We start from the raw sequence: 19,059 nt of genomic DNA on the forward strand, positions 1-19,059 counted from the left end.
AAGCACCATGGGTCAAAAAAAAAAAAGCCTACTCCTCCTCACTTGCCCCCTCGACACGTATGTTCTTCTGCGTGTCTAAAGATATTGTCATCGCTCCCCAGATATTTAAACCTTGCCATGAGAAGAAAGTCTCCATATAAGATATTAATGTGATTTTATTATTTTCTTATTAGAAGTTAAATGTTTTAGTTCAAATATCAAGAGGCTCATTTAAAAAGCATCCATTCTATCTGGGCAAAAATATCTCAAGTTAACTCTGAGAATAATTAAAGAGTACTTAATAATGAGAAAACAGAACAACTCTGTTTCTACACATTTTATGGTAAACATTTATCTTTGCTCCTTAAAGGTCACTCATTTGATCTTGACACATTTATGAAATAATACAAGCAAAAGCTAAGTAAGTAGAAAAGTGATATTAAGCAATACAAAGCTAAACAAAATTAGTATCTACATGGTAAATTGCTTCATTGAAAACCATCTATGGATTCTGCAAAGAATATACTTTTGCCTTAGAGCTAGTACTTTAATTTTCAAGAACCAAGAAAAAAAAATCAAAACTAGTCAGTAACAATGCAGCGTCGAAAAGCAATAAACTCAAAATTAAGTTATAAATAATTTAAAGCATGTCATGAAGATGTATTAATAATTCATCAGATAAATAATTTACTAAATAATCAAATAAATAAATAATGAAATACATAAATAAATCAGCAAATAAATAATTCTGCAAAATAACCTAAACAATAAGTCACTAAAACAAATGACAAACCTACAAAACTACAATGATTTTCTAAATTCTGATAGTTTTAAATAAACAAATGTATATAAACTAGATCAATCTTTGGTGGATAGAGAAATAGTTTTCACTGCTATTGGTAAATTCCTGATTATACTGCACAAGGATACAATTTTAGATTTTACAAGAGTGCAGTTTTTTCCTTGTAAATTATTAACATGATTGCTACAATACATCCTGCTCTGTATTTTACGTGTTGTCCCTTTATGTAGCTCATTTCCCCCCCCCAAAATGAAATTCTCTTTACAACATTCTTAATTCAAGTTGCTTTTTTTTCCTGGGCGCAGTACTTACAATACTGCAATAGCCTTCTTGGTGGTTCTCTTACTATCTTCTGCAAACCTTCAGAAGTTTTGCTGCAGGGGGAAAACAAGTAGAATAACCTTAATTATTACAGATGGTATCTCATTCATTAGTGGATGACAACATTTTATTTGAAAGCACAAGAAAAGCTGTTTTATAATTCTACAAAGCAACTTAATGTGAAACAACCATTACAGTTTGCAGACTACCAAAAGTTTTTAGAAGTCTTTGGTGGAACGAGTTCAAGCAGACTGAGGCCTGTTTCTTGTATTTAAGCTGACACACAATCTGTGCAAACTGGCACTAATTCAGATGTAAAGACAAACCATGAGAAGGACAAAATACTTGGCTGACATCTAATGTTATCCTTGATTTTGGAAGTTCATAGTCCTTGAAAGAATACAGCGAGCCCGTTTACTCTCCACTATCTCGGTACCTTCACAATTTAATTAGAGCCCTGCACTCCAAAGCCAATGCCGACACCACGAAGGTCAAAATCCACCCATCTCCTGAACCAGGTTTCATTCTCCACTTATGGTAATGAATATTACTGATGGTCACTACGGTTAAATACATATATATACTGTATATATATATATATACACACATATATACGCTGTACATATATACACATATGTATATATGTACAGTTATATACATATATACAGTCAAAGTGGTATTCTGTAAGTACATTTAAAGAAGTGTGCCAGAAATGTAATCACATTATCAGTTTTTATCCTTTCTCTTGAAAAGGTTTATTTGCTTCCTCCCATACCACACATTACAGGGAAGCAACACAGTTTTGTAAGCCATGCCACCGACCTGGATTCTTAATCTCTGTACAGGCCAGTAAAACTGAAGGAGTATGTCAAATCTGAGGTTAACGAACAACTATATATTGTATACACACATCATTTCTTGCTAGCTGGTTCAAAGGAAATCAGTCAGCAGTGCTGTTTCTGCTGGTAAAATCTCTAATGGTTGATGCTGTTGCTGTGTTTCAGCATTTAAAAGCATAAAGGATAATTTACTCTTAAAACTACCTGGGCACATTATATTTAACAAGTCTCAAATTCTCTTTAGGGATTATAATAAGGAAACACTTTGCTTAATCATAAATTTTATATTTATCTTGGCTAAACACCCTCCTTTGGATAGACTGCCATGTTTTGTCAAGAAAAATCAACACAGTGGAAGTGAAGTACTTGTTCTGTTGTGTGGTCATTCAAAAGAGTATGTAGAAGTAATGTAAATGTGCACCAGTGCTGCTGATAATTTCACGCTCTCATACACTCATTTCAATTTGCTTTAAAAAAGACTATTCCTCCTGGCTAAATATAGTCATCATGAAAAAGCATATCTCCCCTTTGAGCTAATAACATTGCAAACCCCAAAACACAAGAGTACAAAAAAACTTCTGTATTTTAAGCAATCTCAGACACATTTTTCTCACTATATATATATATATATTTTTTTTTTTTCCTGAAGTGGGACAAACGAGAGTTTTTTACTCCCCAGATTTCCAGATTCCTTTTCAAGTATGACAATTCATTCTCACCCCATGCCTGCAAATCCCATCCAGTCCCGGCACACATCCAACATGTCCTAAATGCCCGTCTTTTTAAGTAATAGATTGTTGAAAAACTAGTATATTCCTCCACACATTAAAAGATTTTCAGGATTACTGGGGCACACAATGGCTCAGCAGCGATCCTGAGATTACTCCAGGCTTAAATTTCCTGCAGGAAGTATCACTAAGGCACAGATCAGCTTCAATTCAGAAGGCAAATTGGCAGCCTTTGGTAGCAAACTGATTTCTCACTAATGAGTTACAGTAAAGCTAAAACTGTAATTACAGTCACTGATGTCTTAAAACACTTTTTTTTTTCCTTTAAAGATTTGCTTAGTTTTCAATTAGTTTCATGTTTAATTTGGGTTTTTAATCTGTGGTTCTTGACCTGACCTCCTCACGTAACAAGTTTTTGTCTGAGTTAAAGGGTCATCATGTTCTGCTCAAATAGACATGTAAATCACTTAAAGACAGGACACCTCAGAGAGTAGGTAAAACAACCCATGACCTGAGATAGAGCCACCTCCCTCTCTATTGCAATCTAATGCAAATTCGATTTCCCACAAGAGGTAAGGATAGAAACTCGATTTGATTCCTTGCCCCTGTTCTGCCTGCTGGCCCTTTTCTCCCCAACCTCCAAACATAAGAGAAGTGCCTTTACTCAACAGGGCATGTAAAACACTGGTCAATGGAAGACTAAAGAGAATTCAGGTGTATTTTACAGAACAAGGATGCAAACCAGAAATAAAATAGTTGTGTGAGTTCTGTACTCTGCCCAGGCTGAGAAGCCAACTGCTGCAAGAGGGAGACCACGTTGCTGGCACCGAAGCTGATTTGGGTGCAAGGAAATGGTTTGTACCATACACCCAAGAAAAAAAAATCAAATATTTACAACGGCGAAGTTATAAAAAAGCTCACTTTATTTATAATAATATAATAAGGTAAAAAGCACTGAGCAATAAAATCTTCTGCTATCCTCCACCTTTCAACACTGCCATTAACAGTAAGTTTCCTAGTTTGCATGTATAAATCACATGATCTGAGCTCAGATATTGCTAGTTCTTCCCTTTGGAACTCACGAAATACATACTAATGAAACAAAATTTTAGGAAGCAATTACTGAGAAATTTTAAGATTTACGACATGAGATTTATTTATTTATTTTTCTTTCATGTTCAGGAGTAGACACATGGGAACAGAGAAAGACTAGACAGATGCACTTGACAAAATTACTGGTATGGAGAGGTACTGACCATTATATTCTGACTCATACTTGAAGGATTCTTTGAATAGTTACAAGTTATATAAAATATTTTGCATTATTCATGAAAAAAAATTACTCTAATGGATTATTAAATTCAGGAAATAAATAACACGTAAATCTTTTCCATGCCAGAAGCCTCATTCCTCTGCCACACTCCCTTCCCTCTAGTTATTACAATTGATCAATTAACTACAAAATTACCTGTTTGGACAACTTTACACAAGAAAATACTTTTCTGACTCAGTACAGTACCTCATGAAAAGATTTTACTTTATCTCTATTATCTTACTGATTTTTCTCTTAACATAAAAAGTAAAGAAGTGCTCATAATACACATTAAGTCTAAAAACTGTAAAGGTAACACAGTCCTACAATCAGTTACGGGATAGCTTTGAATATGTTCCTAGTAAGAACTTTGAATATTTTTTGAAAAACTTTTTAAACCAGCTTCTTCTAACTGTCTCTTAGTAAAATAACAATTTTAACATATTAAAACATACAGTACAATGTTAAAGCCCAAACTAGTGGACCAACTGCTACAAACACAATACATAGCTCATTTGGCTGTCACGATCCACATTTCCTAGCTGATTTTTAGATAAAAACAAGCAGATTACTAGGAAAGGTTTATCTCAAATTCCCACATGTACAGCATGCCACATTAAATATATGCAAATCAACCATTTTCTCCTCTAGTTTTTTTGAGCTGACAACTCATATGACCTGAAGCCATGGTTAACGATTACAATTATTTGACTTTCATATTTATACAATCAGTCATCAGATATGCATGTTAATTGATTTTAACAGATAGTTTTGTATTCTAATGATCAACAGTAAGCATACATTTTACCAACCTCTTGATTTATAAGAAAATAAAACTTGTATCAGTTTTCACAATTAACCCTTCCCTGGACTGATCTGCAGTACTTATCACAGACTTCTTCATAATACATTTACATGGAGCTATTCCCAACTATGGGATCTTTCTTTTGATAGCAAATTTTGATTTTTCACCTAAAGACACCATTCTGTTGTGTTGAAAAATGCAACTGCTACACTATTTAAACAATTCTCTATTAATTAGAAATGATGAAACAATTACAGTTCAAATAAATGGACTGGACAAAGACTTAATTTACAGTTATTTCATATCTACGTATTGAAAAAGAGCGAAGAACCTTAAAGTAGCAAAGAAATTTAATCATGCACTTCTTGATTCTAATAAGCCTAGAAATGCCACGTATATGACAGTACAACCTTAAATTTGAGACCCTTTTTTCTCAAGTAATGTAGTTTCTGCAGTAAGGTTTTAAGGCCAAAGCGTTCTTCTGTTGCCATCTCGAAATGTATTAGTGAATTGATTAATTTTTTTTACACAGCTGAAAATGATTCTTTCCAGTTGAATTTTAACTTCGGATGCCATATTTATTCAAGCATCAAATACAGAACTACAAATTGCACAAATCTGCACACGAAGGACTACTGCGTAAGTTTATGCAGTGTGTAATCATTATCTTACACAATTAATGATGGCTGTGCTTTCAAGATGTTCACATAAAATAGAGTGGATATTACAACTTAGTCTCAAAAGGATCTGATCATGTCTTATTCCACAATTTAGGCCTCAACTGCTGTCGGACTAAAGGCTACAGCTCCAGTTTTGGTCAAGGAAGGGCTGCTACATCCCTTTCTTAGTAGATTTTAATTCTGATACAGACATTTTAATTTCTGCAACATGCAGAATCTTTCTCTTTTATATAAATAACTGAACAAGGAGTGGAGTCTATTCATCTTCCATCTAAATGAGCATCGTATACTTCAAGTTCTGCTACCAATCTCTTTTTGGCTCTCTGCTCTAATCAATTTCAAGTGAAATTTATCTATTCTGAGATACATTCTCCAGAACAAAAAAGCAGCATTGACACATTATAGCATTCACCTCAGATACATAATGCTGATTCAAGTTCCTGCTATGGTCTCACAGACAGAAGAAACTTAAAGCTGTGGTCATGAACAAGCACATTAACCGCCAAAATACTGTATAATGAACATTTCTGATTTTTAAAATAAATTAATTTCTTAATTACAGCCTGAAAATAATGAGATAGGTATTAAATATATGATAGGATTCTGTTGCTTTCTTAATGGCTATTTTCCTTAATGTCAGGTCTGGTGTTGTAGCAAATGCTGATAATGCAAATAAATTATCTTCAGTCTTTCTCTTATTGGGAAACGCCTTCTTGGTGTTAAACGGACCTTGATTTCATGCTGAACATAATGAAAATGTTTAGGGGTCTGCAGAAAGCTGAAATCCATCCCACCCTAACCACTCTCCCAGTTATACCACTACAGATATCAAAGCAGAAAGCCCCTGGATTGTTTTTGTACAATCCAGTACTAGAAGATATGCTCCACCTTGAAGACTGGCTACAAAGTTTACACTTGTAGACAAGGTAGACCTTACAATAAGCAGAAAGGTGAAGCAAAGATCTTAAAGTTATATATGAAACTTCAATATAAATGACCAGAATAAAACAGCAGGAAATAAAAGCTATGACAAATACACTGAAATTAAAATCTGTTAGATATATATACATCTTGTGTAAAGATTTAATAAACTTAGAAATAGATGTAATTCCTAGTTTCCAAAAATGATTAGTGTCCACCGCTTTTCTTTAAACTGACAGTGTTAAAAATTACAAATCTGGTCGTATCAGCTACAGAGGAAAATAAGGAAAATTTAACAACTGTGTAAGTATGGGCTGCCTGAGCCAAAGCAGTCCTAGTCTGACTCACAAACGCAGCATATTCATTTAAGTTATAATTAATACCAATATTTTCACAAGATGCCAGAACTTGGATTAAGGAGGAAAAATAAGAAATAGTAAAATCCTGTTGTTTACAACTTATTGTTTGAAAAAAAAAAGTATGTTAATTGCTCATCATAAAAAGGCTCAATGATTAGAAGCAGCGCTGACTAACTATTCAGTGTATTTAATAAAAAACAGGAGGAAACGAAGTATAAAGCAAACTGGTGACAGCTTCTGATGACAACTTTTACATAAAGAACTGAGATTATGATAAATTCCAGGGTTAGAGGTTAAGTTAAGGCCATGGGTAGAAAGAAGACCAATCAAACGCATTCTGGGAAATGAGGGAAAATGAGAAAATAACATACCTAGAAAATGTTCGAATGGAAGACAAACAGAGGTCATTACGAGTTCAGTGATAGCATGCCACCATCCAGACTACTACAGGCAGTTTGGATCACTGAAACTCTCAAGGGGATCAAGAAAAGGGGAACTGGGGAAAAAAAAATCCAGAGGCTCTACACAAGTGACATCCAACTGTCACTGTATAATGTTAGTCAAAGAAATGGAATAGAGATCAATGAACTATAGGAAACCATTTCCTACTGGCCCTGTTGCACAGTAGGATGTTTTTACGCACTGTTTTTAATATGCATTATTCTACAAGTAGGAAATAAGCATGTAAATGGAGAGTAAGTTTAACACAACTAGGGGGGTAAATTTAGTGCAACTACAAAAACAGTACTCTTTTTAGTATAAAACCATATTTTAGGCCAAGGGATTTCAAGCCCTTGGAAACTTGGGATGTCAAATCATCACTTTCCATCTTCCTCTTGAAGAAAATGCAAGAAACTGAGGTTGGGAGTTAGCATGCTGTTTGAACACATTTTATAACCATTATTATTTATGATTTCAGTTCTTAGAAGAGCAAAACATTTATCAGATGCTACTGTTTAGAAAAAAATACAACAATATTTTATAGAACTGGACTAAAAAATATGGAATTTGATCAAAATATCAAGGCTCTTAAAAGCAAGGTAAAGAAACAAAAAGGTAAAAAATGAAGATCTACATGAACTCAAAACAGATACAACCTGCTTTATGGCTGAGCATCAAGAAGCTGTTTGCAAGAGGAAAAATGTCTCATCTGAATCACAGAATGGCTTGGATTGGAAGGGACCTTAAAGATCACCTGGTTCCAGCCCCCTGCCACACGCAGGGATGTCACCCACCAGATCAGGTTGCTCAGGGCCTCACGAAACCTGGCCTTGAACACCTCCAGGGATGGGGCATCCACAGCTTCTCTGGACAACCTGTGCCAGTGCCTCACCACCCTCTGAGTGAAGAATTTCCTCCTAGCCTCTAATCTAAATCTCCCCACTTTTAGTTTAAAGCCATTTCCCCTTGTCCTGTCATGATGTGACTGAGCAAAAAGTTGCTCTCCATCTTTTTTATAAGCTCCCTTTAAGTACTGAAAAGCTGCAATGAGGTAACCCCGGAGCCTTCTCTTCTTTAGGCTGAACATCCCCAGCTCTCTCAGCCTTTCTTCATGGTAGAAATATCAATGAATGTCAATTATCTCACAGATTTGGTACAACTCCACCAGGAGACTACACTGGATGCCCCTACATCTGATTACCACTTTTCCCAGGCTTTAGCTATCTGCATCCAAAGGTGCTCCAATTTGCTTAGAAATCATCAAGGATAAGGACTTTCAATTGTCACCGATATAGAAAACACAGCCTTTATGATATTTAGTCAACTCCATACCAAAAACCTGTAGCCACTTCATAACTCGTATAACCCCAACAAAGAAGAAATATATAATTAAATATATAATTTATAAGATGCATCAGTACCATATGGCCATGCAAACCCTGGTGAAGGTGCAAGGCATGGAGAAAAATACTAAAAAGGAGAACAGAAGGAGGAAGAAAGAACCATTGTTTGTGGTGATGACAATATAATCTAATATAATAATCTAAGCGCACACAGGCATCAACTTAAACCAGCCAAAACCCATATTTATAGACTCTCAAAATTGCCAGTCTGTGAAATGGAAACCCTTACACAACCTCCATAATGTTTTATTTCTACCAACACCAGTGACACTACACCTCACTGCATTTTTACAATAATGGATAAATTTCACTGCACTTACTAACGTTAATAAAAAACAGATTAATAAGAATAACAATACTTTGCTTGCATAAAACTGACCCGCTACACCTTGATGCTCCTTGCCTACAGCAAAGTGACACATAAATACTGTGTGAGCAGCCAAAAGTCTTCTGACATGCACAGACTACTTAGGAGACAGCCAGTGTCACTGGAAGAACTATTACTTGTGGCATGCAACTGGACAAAAAGAAACTTCAATGCTAATAAACAGAAGAAAGAAAAAGGGTGTGCAGCCTCTCGTAGAACAAGTAAACATTTCACACAGAGTCAAGTTAGTGAATGCAAACCACAGCAGAAAAGTGTTGCAAATTTCAACTGTGTTAGTGGATAGATTAATTTAGGGAAGAGGATATAAGCATCACCAACGCAGAACAAAATTGCTGGGTTTTATTTTAAACATGCTTAAACTCATTCTTTAATATTTAAGTTTAAATGTTGATTTTATTCTGTGCATTTTCCATTGCTTGCCACCTGAAGCTAGAGATCCAAACATCAAGAATAGCACATTTGCAATGCTGAGTTGTATGAACATCATCCTAACTATAGCAGTTCAATTTCAACAAATTTATCTGGGTTTTTGCATATCGCTGAATAAACGACTCTGGAATTAACTTACTTTTCTTGGAGGCATTATATAAGATTATTTCTTAGTCTCCTCCTCTTTGATTTAGTATACCTCTTAAGATAATTTATTAATGTTTTGGATATCTCATTCATCATCCATTATTACTGGTGTCATAAATTAGAGGAATGGAACAAAGCACTGGACTATACATTTTTTCCATATTCATCAATAAAATAGCCACCTATGTTAGGAAGTAATGTACAAAAGAAGTTGGTTTACCCACTACAGTGAGACTGGTAACCCTTTCTTTTTTAAAAAAATCCTTAAACCTGCAAGCAGATCATTAGATTTACAGTAAAATAGGTTGTTAGTGAAGTAAAAACCACTAAAAATCACCATTAAATATGAGAGGACATAAACACCTAGTCTGCAAAAAACAGAAGTACACACCAGAAATTGCTATGTCCTAAAAGTTACTCGAACAAATTAGAAGGTCAATGAATACTTTCTACGGTATTACATTGCATGAAAAAAAAAAAAAAGAATGAATCATTCAAAACACTGTAATTTTGCCAACATACTACAAGACAGTAGAACAAGCAGGAAAGATTCAACCAGAAGAAATTTAAATACTGGCATCATTTCTCTAAAAGTCTGTCATATTATCTCTCAGAAGACAAGTTACCTAAATCAGTGGGTTTTTTTGTTTGTTTGTTTTTTTAACACTATCTCAACACAAAGGACATTGGAAAAGATGACTGTAAAGATTTCAGAATATGCAGAAGATAATGACCACTAATAGCAATCCTTATTAGTATGTTACATAGCAATATACTATGCTATATAAAGTACTTGAAGGAATACAGAATTAATGTTATTTTTATTTTGTTTATTTATTTATTTATGTTATTTTTATAATGTTTTATAATTATTTTTGTTATTATTAACTACTGAGTTAACAAAAACATTATGCCTGTATTAAATTAAACCTTTGAATTAAGTTTGAAAATTCAAAAATTCACATTCTGTTGTTTTAGACAAAGACTCAGTTGATGTATTTTGTACACATTCACTGTTTACTTCACTCTAAATAAAAAAAATCACTTAGGTAAATGAGTATTTTACATGATGGAACAGTACTGCATTCACCTCTTCTCTAACTGTAATATGACAAAGATTGAGCCAAGTCTAGTAACTCATTAATGGAATCAGAGTAAAAGATGTATGTTCTTTTACTGAAAGAGGAAAGAGACTCCACATGTTGGATTTAAGGTGGGTGAAAACCTTCAGAGACCAGCACCTGTGCATGTGATTTCTATAAAGGGAAGAAAAAGCTGCTATTTTTTCTTCTTTGGGCATTACAGATTAGGTATTCCAGGCTCCCTCAAGAGTTGAAACCAACAAAATAACTTTTTCCAACTAAATAAAAACTCCTTTCATTGTGTCACCTCTACATCAGGACCCTCACTATTTCCCATACAGAACCTTCTGGGAATAAAGAGCTACTTTTAGTAATTGATGATTAACAAAATATATCCATACAAATACATTTTAATGCTAATTCAACTAAATATATAAGATGCATTTTTCCTTTACTTTGGTTAATTATTAACCAAACTGTTTAATGAACTATGTATGACACTTTCCTATAGTTACTATTACCACAGGAACGCAGCTTTTGTTACTCTACAGTTTGATTGACATTTGGCCATGACCACGATACTTGTTATTCAATCTATAAAAGCAGCTTGCAATCAAAGAGCACCCCTTGCACTACGGTGTATGTGGTTTGAGGATTCACATAACGTGGAGGAACCAGTCCCTTCACTGCTTGAGAGCAGCCATTTGCTCTCTCACTCTTGTCTCTGCTTCACGTTGTATCAAATGTGCATTGTCAGGGAAACACTGAGATTTATTCTTCCCCGTGATGATCAAGATAATCACCCAGCATGTGGGTTCCTTGCATTCCATTTTTAGCCTCAGCGAATTTCTCATTTCTGCAACAGAAAACTGTATTAGACAGGACAGACAAGCATATCATACCCCAAATTTCCAGCAGTAGTCTAGGGGGTACAAGACAGTTCTCTGTTGCAAGAAGGACTTTATTGAATCTGGTTTTCCATGACCCATGGGAGTGCTCTAGCCCCTCAGGTAGTAGCTAAAAAAAAAAACAGTCCTTAGCAATGGCACCCTTCTTCAGTCCTGCAAGAGTTTTGGCAATTTTGCGTTTCCAAACCATCTGAGATTTTTTTCCTACCTTATCTTTTGATCATTGAGCGGAAAATGTATGTCAGCATGGAATTGTTCACAGAACCGCAGTCAAGGAACATACACTGCTGATTTACCCAAGATTCACTCCAATATATTAATCTTGAGAGGTATGGAAGAATGTTCGTATTTTCCTCATCTTAAATAGTTTACTTTCTTGTACAAATTTAACAACAAAACCCAAGTGAAGGGTATCCAGAACTGCCCTAAGCAGGCAGGTAACCTATACTCTTATCTGAATGTCATTTCACTTGTTAACGACAGATTTCAACATTAACTAACAACTGTGAAAGCACTGAAAAATCATGGAAATAATGCTTCAACTTACTCCATATTCGATTTGGAATACAAGAAGCAAATTTCCTCCAATGTATGCCAACATAACTTTCCTTTAATCTTTTCACTTCCAGACCTGCTGAAAATGTCATCAATGCACAATAGATTACTTGGTGACTCGAAATCATTTACTGAGAAGCAAGTGAAAATAAAGCTTGTTTGATTAGAACATAGAAGAGAAACCAATAGAACTTAAAAAACAACAACAGCAACAAAACTTTTTGCATTAAAGGTTCTTGAAGACACAGGATCCTGTCTAATTTTTAACGTCACTGATGTAGAAGGCTTCAGATGTTTATATACCTCCTAGACAGTATCAGTTCCCCTAGATGTTGACTCTTAAGGGAACCCACTGTTACGTTCTCTGTTCTCACCACTGTAATGTTCTCTAATCACAGACGTTATGTGAAATTTAAACCTAGGCTTCTCAGCAACATCCTGTCCTCTAAACCTTGCTGGGTACCTATACCATATGTGTGATGGACACATACTTTTAAGCCCCATGTATAAGAACAAATGCCTCTGAATAAGAATGTGGTAACACATGTTGATGGATAGGAAAATTAGGAAACCACTAGGCTAAAGGTTGAGCAAAAGAAAAAAAATTAAGCACACATATTCTTGGTAGGGTGGTGAAAGCAGAGAAGAGATGGGTGTATGGAGTAAGAGATCTACCAACCCTTTCTTTATTAATGTTTAATTCAAAGTACATGGGAACCTGCAACTACCTAACACTCTTATCAGCAAAAATAGGCCCAGCAGGGCATCCAAAATATAGTGACTATAAAGTAGTTGTCAAATGGATGAGGAGGACAAAGGAGACAGTATCCTAAAGCAAGCAGAGAGCAGAAGCTGGTATTATCTGGTGTGAAAGCATACTCCTCCATACGGGGCTGTGATACTCATTTTTCCCCAATGCAACTACAAGTAGAGCAACGAAGCTCACTAAAGCTATATGATTTAATAACTATTAAACCAATACTGTTAAATTCAGAATTCACTGGAAGCATACTACAAATTGTCTCAAAGAAATAGGGCTTGTTTACTCCTCATTACAGTGTCAGGGAGCCAAACAGTTGATCTTAAACAACAAAAGTCTGACAGAAGAAAATGCCGCAGGCACTGTCAGATGCATGGAAGAGAAAGTCAAGGCTCAAATGATTATGTTGATCTTTGACTAAAACTATAAAACAAGTCAGTTTCTTCAAAGCCAAACATAGAACCGCAGCCAACAATAAGGAATCCTTGAGCTTTTTTCACACAATGAATTTTTTGATGTTGTAAGCTTTTGGGATTTTTAATCACACTTGCTTTAGCAAGGCAGATGTCTATGACCCAGGTCCAAAACAACCATAAGCCTGGTTTTCCTGACTAATCTTATTTTTCCTACTGTCACCTAAATTCCAGGACCAAGACTTATTAAATAGGTAATGTAAAGCTTTAACCAACTTTTCACTGATTTTTTCTTCCATTATCTAATTTGAACAATTGTTCAGATTTGTTCATTAGCTGAATTCCAAGGTATCCATAGTTATTACTCCCATGGAAATTGGAGTGCTTCTTTCAAGACTTGACACAGATCTGGATCTAAAAGTCATCCATTGAAAGACTAACACATGATTCACATACATGATTTTATGGTCTTAACTCAAAATAAAGGTAGTTAAAAACATCCATATTTTCTGTTTAAAAGTTATCCTTATTTATCCTTCCCAGCTCCTGATTCTCAGCATTGCCTCTACTGGCCTACATAATTCTGCCTATCCTTACCTCATTAACAATTCAAAACAATAGTTTAAGAAGAAAAAACCCTACATTAACTAAACCCCTTACAGTGTATCTTACAGTATATTTATAAGCTTTCTGCTGCTACTCATTAAAAAACAGATTCAATGCTTACTATTTGGATAAGACCTTATTTGAAATAAAATTTTAACCCAGATCAAGTGAAGTAACGTGGGCATGCTGCAGGCATCACAACCAATACAGAAAAGTAACAGCAGAAAAAAAATAATGAATAGAAACAGAGGTACGAACAACGGACACAAAAGTTGAACTTAACTGACGAGTGCACACCCTCTTCTTCCCACCTCTCACCTCCAGTAAATCTACCTTGCTTATAATTATATTGTTCAGTTCAAGTTTGTTTAGCTGCAGATTTTTCCATCAGATGAGTCAACAGAGAAGCTGCTCCTGATTTTCACGGGTACTGACCAATTTTGTTTCCCAGAACAAACGTTAAGCTGCCAGAAGCCTAGGACTTCAACATTTGACTTTGGGAACTAAGTGCTAACTCAGCAGCAGGCACCCAGAAGTGTATTGTTTGACATACAGCAAAACCATAGGCAAACAAAAGATACTTCCTCTGGCTCATCAGATCAATTATTTCCTTAACAGTGACAAATGCCTTCAGAACAGCAACACATGACAACAGAAATCCTCTAAAATTTTAGAAAAAGCCAAAGAATATATACTGTGAGGTCATGAACTATGTTTTAAAACATAAACTGTAGTGAAGAAATTCTCCCTACTATTGTTAGAGCTGTTTTCCGTATCATACAGTTACACATACAATACTTCAGAATAAACTAATTTCACGAAATTATATCCTGGCCAGAAAGAAAGGACATTATTTTACTTAGTATTTATGGGCTACCTGTCCAGAGTGCTTAGGATTACAAATATTCATTTCATTTGAACCTTAAATTTCTACAAAGAGTGTAACACTTATTACAAAAAGAAGATAGATTAAATAATTAAATCAGTTAAAGCTCAAAATCTAAACATGAAGCCAAGTCAAACATAAACAGCAGGAATAATGCCCATGTGAGTTTTATACAGTATACTTCCCAATCTCTTGTACTTTTGCTAATACAAAATACATCAGCTTAGACAGTGTAATCTTAATGTTCTTTAACTTTTTTAGGTATTACCTCCAGGATCAAAATAGATGCATTATGAATACAAATTTCACATGATCCTCAACTTCAGAAGAAGCCTGCTCCAGTTGGATTTTCTAGGCACACAAGATATCATGGAGATTACATCATCCAAGGTTTACCTTGGTTTACCTGATGGTTTACCAAGGTTGTATATTCACTTATTAGACCGGGTCACCACTCAATAACCCTGGTTAGCCATTTGTCCTCCTTTATTCCAGATGCTGGACTAGAATCCTAGAACAAAAATCCTCAGTTCACTGACTGTAAACCACATCAAGTGAGTGAGCTAAAGAAATAAAACTAAAGAGCAGAAGTTCTTAATAAATCTGAGTCTAATTTACTTTTACTCCTGCATATTTCAAAACTTTGTTGTGCTCTCGTGGTCTGACTCTGAGAATGAACAACTTCACTTGCTCTAATAAAAGCCCATCTGCCATAACATTGTCTTTACGCACAAATCAGTCACTGAGGCTAGCAATGCTGACCAAATGGCCTTTCAAAAATGCAGTCCATCAGATATTTCTCATGTTAGGCAGACTAAGTCAGCACTACAAGTGTGGAGAAGAAAGCCCCTCTGGTGAGTTATCACAGAATAGTTATTCTCACTTTTTCCCCCCTCCTATTTTTGCACATTCTGATATCGTTCCAGGAATGGCAACTGTTTTCTGGTCAGAATGCTCTGGATACACTCTTAGGATCAAGATCCATTGAAAGCAAAGACATACTTTGTTTAAAATACTATGTGCATATTAAAGGCTTATGCATCCAATCAAAATTCCAGAATACTTTATGCATATTCACAGCACCTTTTACATTGACTAGACACCAACAATCTCCCTGTACCTTCCATAGCATAATGAAAGAGATGAAGAGATGTAAATTTAAAAAAATGACCTCGCTTTTTTGTTCATTACAGAATTAAGGGAATGGGTGGTACTTCAAGACCTCATTTCACGAATGTCAGAACCAAGACAGACTTGGTGACACAAGCATATGTCATCATCCACAACTGCTGAAGGCTCAAAGATATGTGATACCGTGCACAAACTTTTCAACTAAGGACCAAGTAGGTCTTCCTTGTCTTTCTTAGTTAAAAAAATCATTACCACTTGGCTTCTAACAAGCCTTAGAGAACACAAAAAATTGTGAGGATCAGATGTGTAAGAAGAAAAATCAGAGAAGAAAAGAGAATTCAACTTAAGAGTTGTACATGATGAGAGGACATCCAGCAAAACAAAACAAAAAAAATGTTTTAAGAAATGCAGAGGTGATTACCTCAGACTTCCATTGCACCCAGTCAGCAGACTCTAACCATTCAGATATAGCCATTCAACGTTTAGTACAGCGTTGGGTTTTATTTGCTTACTTTTGGTGACAGACATTTCCTTTTTATACTGCCTGTCGAATGTCACTTGGTGCAACTTGACAAGGTTTATAAGGCAGCAGAGATTGAGAAACCCCTTGTGGTCACCAGTCACTCCCCCAGCCCACCCTGTTATTGCACAATGACATTTCAAATGAAAGTTTAATTGGGCATAAAAATTAAAGCATAGCTTTAATCTCACCTCACCACAGTCATTCCCTCTAGACCCTGAGAAGATGGATCTCTGCCACTGCACCACCAAGGTGCAACTGAGTTGCTAACAAGGGGCAGCTATTCCAGACCTGATGCCAGATACCTTTTCTTAGTGAGGCCACAGTGAAATTCTCCTCCAGAGACCAGGCTGGCTGAGGATAGATGGAGTTTGGGTAAGGTTTGGTTTTTGTTTGTTTGTTTTCCTCATAGTATTAATAAAATTACCAGTCCTTCGAACACTACTGTAACATGTATGCTCACGGATGCAAAAATACCCCTGCATCATCCTGTGAAGTCCATGACCACGTGTCAGAGATGACAGAGTTTACACCAAGGTGTTGAACTTTGAGCTCTGCCTGTAAGACAGTCCGCTTCAGAAAGACAAAGAAGCTGGATGGCAAGGCTTGAGCTCTGACAGGAGGGGATCAAAGCAAATGTCCAGGGTGGAGAGATCTTCTCCCTGTGTCTTTTACCTATGCAAGATGGCAGACATCATTAAACATTTTTCCATTTGTTTACATGTACATGTGATTAGAAGGTCTGCTTGCATTTCAATTCCATGTCACTGTCTGCCACCCTTTACTTGTGTGTTCAAGTCAATATACCATAATGGCAGCACAGGTTTTGAGCGGAATTGACAGCAAAACATAGCTTCAGCCTCAGAAAAGGCAAATATCAAATAGAAGTAAAAATATTTTGAAACATTCTGTCAAGACAGGGAAGGTGCAAAAATGCAGCTCAAGAGTTACAAGTAAGAGGTTAGCATATCAAAAGGGACTACACAGAAAGCCGCAGTACCCCCAGTAGATGCTGCAAACAGACACAGCACTGAATCATTAGAAACCCATTACTGGCTGCTAGAACACATTTCTGGCTTTGACACTTGTTTTGGATCCTTTAAAGCTAAGCAAAATGAACAACAATAAAATTGGCATAACCGTAACATTTCACCAAGCAAAATTCTTAACTGCAGACAGGAATTAGTCTCAAGTCAACTGGCAGTTAATTTACTGCTGTCAGTTCCCGATACTTTTCAATGATGAAATCATTGCAAACTAGCTCAGGACTTTGAAAACTAGATTCTTTCATGTTGAAAAAATGAAACTGCTACCCAACCTTCATTTACTCTGAAGTTAATCTAAAAAATAATTATAGAAGTTGTCTGACTGAGAAGCATGAGTGGAAATATAACACTAGCAATCCAGAGCATTGCTTGAAACACGAGTCCTTTCTTTAAGAAGGGAAAGTACAGACAGTGAAAAGAACATCAGAAACAATGTCAACTTAAGATTGCGTACTACTGAAGAGATTTTTCTTTCTTGTGCAAACTGAACATTTGAGAAAAATGAGAAATCCTTGACTGCTATATCCTCTCTCAGTATCACATACACCTTGGCACCATTTTCATCACACAGGTTCAAAACGAGGAGGTGATCTTCCTCAACTCCTCTTCATCGTCAAATATATTCAGATCTCATCTGAAGCCTTGTTCATGCTTTTAAACAAGAATTATATTGGTAAGATTCAACCTGCCTACACACCTAAAATTATCATTTTCCCCACCCACCCCTAAAATCCAGCTTACCTCCCAATGAATCCGTGCAGTGTGCAACCATGAAAATACTCATCTTACTGGTTGCCAAAGTCTTCAATAACTGCATGCCATCTTTACTGATCATGCCTCTCATCAGCCATTTTACATTATTCTTTTTGTTCACATCTTTATCATCACATAGCATCTTACAGTAGTCCAGGAAGACCTCAGTTAAAAGTCTATTTCTTCCATTATTCCCCAAAATGCAGTTATTCAATACAATCTGCCTCAGTATCTAAGACTGTACCTTTACTGGCAGTATATTTGTTCTTCCTTGCCCACATTTCCTTTCTTGTAAGCAGCTGTGTGGTGCTTAGCTGCCTACTGTGGTTAACCCACAACACTACCGTACCATTACTTCTGTTGCAGTTGGACCTACTCATCGCTTGCAAACACAGAAGCAGAGGATCTTGATACCCGCAAAAAATCAAAAAGTGCTAAGAGACATACACTGTAATAAATAAAAGAGAAAATAATAATGGCCAGCAAGTATTCATGACATGCTGTCTGTTTTGTTGGGTTTGATTTTCTTCGTTTTTCAGAAGGTGGAATCTTACAAGTATGCTAGGTTCTTGTACTGTCAGGAAAGTCAACGGCTGCTAGCATTAGTGCAGTGAGACTGCAGAGAAACAGGTGAGAGGGATCTGAAAGAAATGCTTCATGTGAAAAGGCAAAAAAAAGTTAGAAAGATGCTTACAATGCTATTCAATCCCTGTTTATGAGCTTTATGTTGAAGGCTTTCCTCTTAAACCCACAGGTTTAAGAGCCCTAGGCACCCCCTTCCTACCCTTCCATTCTTCTTTCTCCAGTTTATGCGGTTTGAGCTAGATTGATCCATTACTTCTGGA

General features: G+C 35.9%; 1 protein-coding gene across 5 annotated transcripts in view; it reads right to left on the reverse strand.

The window, feature by feature from the left end:
* TBC1D5 (TBC1 domain family member 5) overlaps positions 1-19,059 on the reverse strand; it is a 320,762-nt gene that overhangs the window by 292,141 nt on the left and 9,562 nt on the right. For 4 of the 5 annotated variants that reach the window (XM_080583486.1, XM_080583487.1, XM_080583482.1 and 1 more), the window contains exon 2: positions 1,094-1,155. The exons of the other annotated variant lie outside the window; for it this stretch is intronic. The gene's annotated coding sequence lies outside the window, so the exon portion shown is untranslated. The remainder of the gene's footprint in view (positions 1-1,093; positions 1,156-19,059) is intronic. 5 annotated transcript variants of the gene reach the window in all.

Source organism: Anser brachyrhynchus (assembly GCF_964034855.1).
Source record: "Anser brachyrhynchus genome assembly, chromosome: 2".
Lineage (NCBI taxonomy): Eukaryota > Metazoa > Chordata > Aves > Anseriformes > Anatidae > Anser > Anser brachyrhynchus.